Below are 5,836 nucleotides of genomic sequence, written 5' to 3'. Positions count from 1 at the left end.
AAAGTACCTAAGACAAGGTCGGATCCTTCAGATTAGAGAATGCTGCTCCTTGGATTCTAGCCTATACCACAAAGGCCCTAATCGCCTCGCACCTCGACTGAACTGATGTCTCGAGAAGTCCCCAATGAAGCCGTGGATTAGCCATCTAAGAGATGTATAATCAAGCTTGTGGTTCAGTACTATCCCGTCAAGGACTCACAAGAACCCAGTGAATAGGGATGAAGATCAAGTTACACTCCCAATTCGTTAGGATGAAGAACAAAGATACATCTTAAAATAGAATCAAGCATAGATTGAAGTAGAATAGTGATATTATTAATTCATAAGAATTAGCAGAGCTCTTAACCTTAACCTTAGGAGGTTAGTGACTCATACTGTACAAAAAAAAAAAATGTAAGGTTTGAATGGGCAAAGATCTCTAACAAGGGTGATCTTTGTTCTATATATACTAGTATGCTAACTAAGAATTACAGAAAATAAGATAAGCTAGTCTTGTAGTGCAAAAATCTACTTTTCGAGTCCTCTTGGTGAGTGTTTGGGCTGAGCTTGAGTGAAGCCACGAGCTAATGCTCCCTTTTGGGCATCCAATGCCAACTTTGGACTCCTGAATTGGTGTTGGACGCCAGCTACTCCCTTATGGGTGTTGGATGCTAGGAATGGGGATGGTGGCTGGCGTTGAACGCCAGTTTTGGGCCTTCATTTCCAAAGTAAAGTATGGACTATTATATATTTCTGGAAAGCCCTGGATATTAGCTTTCTATAGGCAATTGGACTTTCATAGCTCCAGAAATGCTCCTTCGAGTGCAAAGAGGTCAGATCCTAACAGCATCTGTAGTCCTTTCTTTGTCTCTGAATCAGACTTTGCCAAAACTCCTCAAATTCAGCCAAAAAAGATCTAAAATCGTCATAAAATACATCAACTCAACGTAGATCCAAGAATATGAATTTTTCACTAAAACCTATGAAAATATAATAAAAATTTAAACAAAACATATTGAAAACTATATGAAAATGATGCCAAAAAGCGTATAAAATATCCGCTCATCATTTACCTTTTGCTTGTTTGTTAGTTGTTGCTAGTTTTAGGAGTTTGTTTTCATTATTTCTTATTAGCTTTTGATTTTATTTTGTCTTTTCACCATGAATTCTCACCCCTTTGGCTATGAGTTTAGTCAAACTATGTTGTAGGGAATGGAAGCTACAATGAGGATATGCAACAAGGATGGAACAATCAAAGGTGGGAGGAGCCATATGCATATGATCAATCCTCTTGGCAACAACCTCCTCCAATGTGCTATGAGCAAGAGCTATTCTAAGACACATACCAATCCAATGGCTATGGTGGACCTCCTTATGATTATCAGCAACCTGCACCATATGCCTATGAACCTCCTCCACAACATATCCCCCAACCATACTCACAAGCCTCATACCACCAGACATCTTCATATGATCCTAACCAGTATCCACCATACCAACCACCTTATGAGCCATATGAACCATGCATAGAACCACCCCAATTCCAACACATTTACTCCCGAGAACCACCACCTCAATATCCACTATTTCCATATCCTTATCAAGATAAACCACTTTCCTACCATGAACCCTTCCTCCCAAACAATGAACCCTCCTATTCATCTCAAGCACCAATGAATGACACTCTCATTTTAATTCTTTAAGGGCAAAGAGAGATGCAAGGAACGGCATTAAAATTTGTGGCTACCTTGATTGAGGTAGTAAGTCGGTTAGCTTCCCAATGTTTGGACACTCAAGAAACTCCCATGGCTCTATGTGGAGAATCAATTGAAGAACGGAGTATGAAAGAGATATTAGAAACTCTGGTGGAGAATGAGGAGTTGGACTTTGTACTAGAGCAAGTGGAGAAGGCCGAAATTATCGAAGAAGAAGAAGTGGTTGAAAACTTAGGAGATGCAGAACGTCCACGGGAATCTCAAGTCATAGAGCCTTCTTCCAAGAAGTTTGAATTTGATGTTGAGGAGGGTGCGCAACCTCCAAAGCATGTCATGAATGAAGAATTGGAAGACATGAATTCAATCATTGAAGAATTTTTATCCACAATGGAATCCTCTCCCAATGGACATAAAATAGAGGTTGGTGCATGAATCCCCACACTTCGTACAACTGAACCAGCAAGTGCACTGGGTCGTCCAAATAATACCTGAGCGAGTCAGGGTCGATCCCATGAGGATTGTGGGTTGAAGCAAGCTATGGTTATCTTGCAGATCTTAGTCAGGCGGATAGAAGAGTTGTTGGATTTGTGAGATCTAAACTAGGTTGACATGTTTATAATGATAAAAAGATGGTTAAGGCTTGGAGATGCTTTATCCTTCTGAATTAACTCTGGTGTTACTGTCTTCTTCAATTGTGAATGATTTCTTCTATGGCAGGCTGTATGTGATTGATGCTGGTTTGAGCGGCCGTCAATACTCCTCCAGATCTAAACCCCAGGGTTAGTGCGGATCCAGTCTGATTGAAGGTGAAGCTCCTGCAATTCATTCTCTTTGGTGATCCTACTCAAAACGCCACAAACAAAGTCGAATCTTCTGGATAAGAGGATGCTACGCCTTGGTTCTAGCCTCTACCATAGAGACCCTAATCTCTCCATTCTTCGGCTGAACTGGGGTCTCGAGAAGTCCCTAATGAAGTAGTGGATTAGCCATCTAAGAGATGTATAATCAAGCTGGTGTTCGATGCTTTCTAATTACGTATTCACAAGAACCCAAGAAGAACACGGGTGGTTATCAGACACGCGGTCTTAGTATGAAGAATGAAGATGGTTGTCACGGGTCATCCCATTCATCAAATTGAAGAACGAAGATATATCTTAGAATTGAATCAAACACGGATTGAAGAGAAACAGTAATACTTTTATTAATCCATAAAACTCAGCAGGGCTTCTCCCCTCAACCTAGGAGGTTTAGAAACTCATACTGATAGAAAATACAATGATAAACAAAAATATGGCCTAAAGTCCCTGTATGATCATGTAAAATATCTCTTAAATACTAAACTAATGACTAAGGATTACATAAGAAGGGTAAAACAGTCTTTTTAGTGCTAAAATCCACTTCCGGGCCCACTTGGTGAGTGTTTGGGCTGAGCTTTGATGAGATCCACGTGCTAGGAGGCCTTTAGGGCAGTGAACGCTGGCTAGGGGGTCATCTCTAGGCGTTTGGACACTGGTCTCCTCCTTTGGGCGCTGGACGCCTGGAATAGGGTAGAAAGCTGGCATTGGACGCCAGTTTTGGGCCTTCTAATCTAAAGCAAAGTATAAACTATTATACATTGCTAGAAGGCTCTCGAAGTCAGCTTTCCATAGACATTGTGAACGCTCCATTTGGACTTTTGTAGCTCCAAAAAAGCTCTTTTGAGTGCAAAGAGGTCAAATCGGGACAGCATCTGCAGTGCTTTCTCTGTTTCTGAATCAGACTTTTGCTCCAGCTCCTTAATTTCAGCCAGAAAATACCTGAAATTGCATAAAAACACACAAACACAAAGTAGAATCCAAAAATGTGAATTTTACACTAAAACCTATGAAAACTTAATAAAAATTAAACAAAACATGTTAAAACTATATGAAAATGATGCCAAAAAGCATATAAAATATCCGCTCATCACAACACCAAACTTAAACTGTTGCTTGTCCCCAAGCAACTAAAAATACAATAGGATAAAAAGAAGAGTAAGATACAATAAATCTTAGAGTTTCCAATAAAGCTTAGTTTTAATTAGAAGAGCAGGACTAAGTAGCTTTTTGCTTCTGAATAGTTTTGGCATCTCACTATCCATTGAAACTCAGAAATGTTGATCTCTTTAGGAACTTAGAATTTAGATGATATTATTGATTCTCCTAGTTCAGTTCTTTTTTATTTTTGAACACAGCTTTTAGAGACTTGGCCGTGACCCTAAGCACTTTTTTTCCAGTATTACCACCGGATACATAAATGTCACAGACACTTTAACTGGGTGAACCCTTTCGGATTGTGATTCAGCTTTGCTAGAATCCCCAAATAGAGGTGTCCAAAGTTCTTAAGCACACTCTTAGGATCTTTGGATCCTTTTACCCTTGTCTTTTAGTTTAAAGTGTTATTGGCTTTTTGCTCTTGCCTTTTGGTTTAAAGAGCTATTGGATTTTTCAGCTTTTTATTTATTTATTTATTTTGCGATTTTTTCTCTCTTTTTTTTCTTTTTTTTTCGCATGCATATATTTTTTTTGCAACATGATTTTTCTTTTTCTTTTTGCTGCTTTTTCTTGCTTCAAGGATCAATTTATTTAGATTTTTCAGATTACCAATAATACTTTTTCTTTTTCATCATTCTTTCAAGAGCCAACATTCTTAATTTTAACTTCAAATATGCGCTGTTTATTCATACATTCAGAAAATAAAAGCAATGCCACCATATCAAAATAATTGAACTATTCTTATTATAAACTTGAAATTTATGTATCTTTAATTCATCTAAAAAATCACTCTTTTATTCAATTTTAATGATGACAAGAGGAATATTTTATAGCTAATTGAAAAATAAAAATAATTACTGCTAATGCTTGTGTAATTCTAAAAATTAAAAGACATAAAATAAAAATAAAGACTTAAATACCTCTAGTAATCATGTAACTCTAAATTAGGATGGAAATATGAGTAACAAGAATTGGAATAGTCACAGTGTTGAAACTCAACAACCTTTAGTTTGAGGGGCGCTGGGCTCTTTAGGGGAGAGCTTCTGGCACTTCAAGTTCTCTATCTTATGCCCCTGCTTCTCTTGTTCTTTGATCAGTTTGCAAATCATGCTAGTCTGATCTTTCTGCTCTTCTCTGAGTTGATCTAAGGTGGTTTGCAAGTGCATCACAGACGCCTTCAGCTGGTCCCAATACTCAATTGGAGGGATCTCTTAGGGAGGCTCAAGTGCCTTCCTTTTGGGCTGATCCTTTGGTATCCTAGAGTTTTCCATCCCTTGTTTAGTGATTGGGCTTTCCACTGGAATAAAGTTGTCCACGTGGATCAGGACCTTGGCCTCTTGGCATAGGCGAAAGATAAGATTTGGATAAGCCAACATGGCATAAGTAGACATCCTGTTTGCCAACTTGTACATCTCACGGGGGATTATTTGGTGGACTTCTTCTTCATTCCCCATCATGACGCAGTGAATCATCACAGCTTGCGGAATAGTGACTTCAGAGCAGTTACTTGTGGGGAGTATGGAATGCCCAATGAAGTCTAGCCATCTTTTAGCAATTGGCTTGAGGTTCGCCCTTTTCAGCTGGTTTGGCTTGCCTTTTGCATCCTCAATCCATTGAGTTCCAGGCAGGCATATGTCCTCTAGGACTTGATCCAGCTTTGAGTTGGCTACCACCCTTCTATTGTAGGATTCAGGGTCGTCCCTCTGTAAGGGTAATTTAAAGATCTCTCTCACCCTATCCAGATGAAAATAGATGATCTTCCCCCTGACCATAGTGCGAAAAGTATGGAATGTTGTTTCATCTTTCTTTTGCTTATCTGTCATCCAGATTTGCATAGAATTCCTAGATCATGTTATATCCAACAGTGATCTCAGGATTAGTTAGAATCTCCCAGCCTCTCTTTCGAATCTGCTCTTGAATCTCCGGGCACTCTTCTTCTTCTAATTTGAATCCCACCTCAGGGATTACTGGCCTTTTACTCATTATCTTGTGATAATGTTCTTTATGTTGTTTGGTATAAAATCGAACAGGATTGAAAACAACTGTTGGGTCATTGGTGCGCGAAATTGTGATCATCAACAATAGCGCCAAAGGACTTGGAGCTCTTAAACGTGAATCACACTTTGTCAC

The sequence above is a fragment of the Arachis ipaensis genome, chromosome B7, assembly GCF_059453495.1.
Source record: "Arachis ipaensis isolate K30076 ecotype BB chromosome B7, ASM5945349v1, whole genome shotgun sequence".
Classification (NCBI taxonomy): Eukaryota; Viridiplantae; Streptophyta; class Magnoliopsida; order Fabales; family Fabaceae; genus Arachis; species Arachis ipaensis.
Note: the sequence above shows the minus strand (reverse complement) of the source record.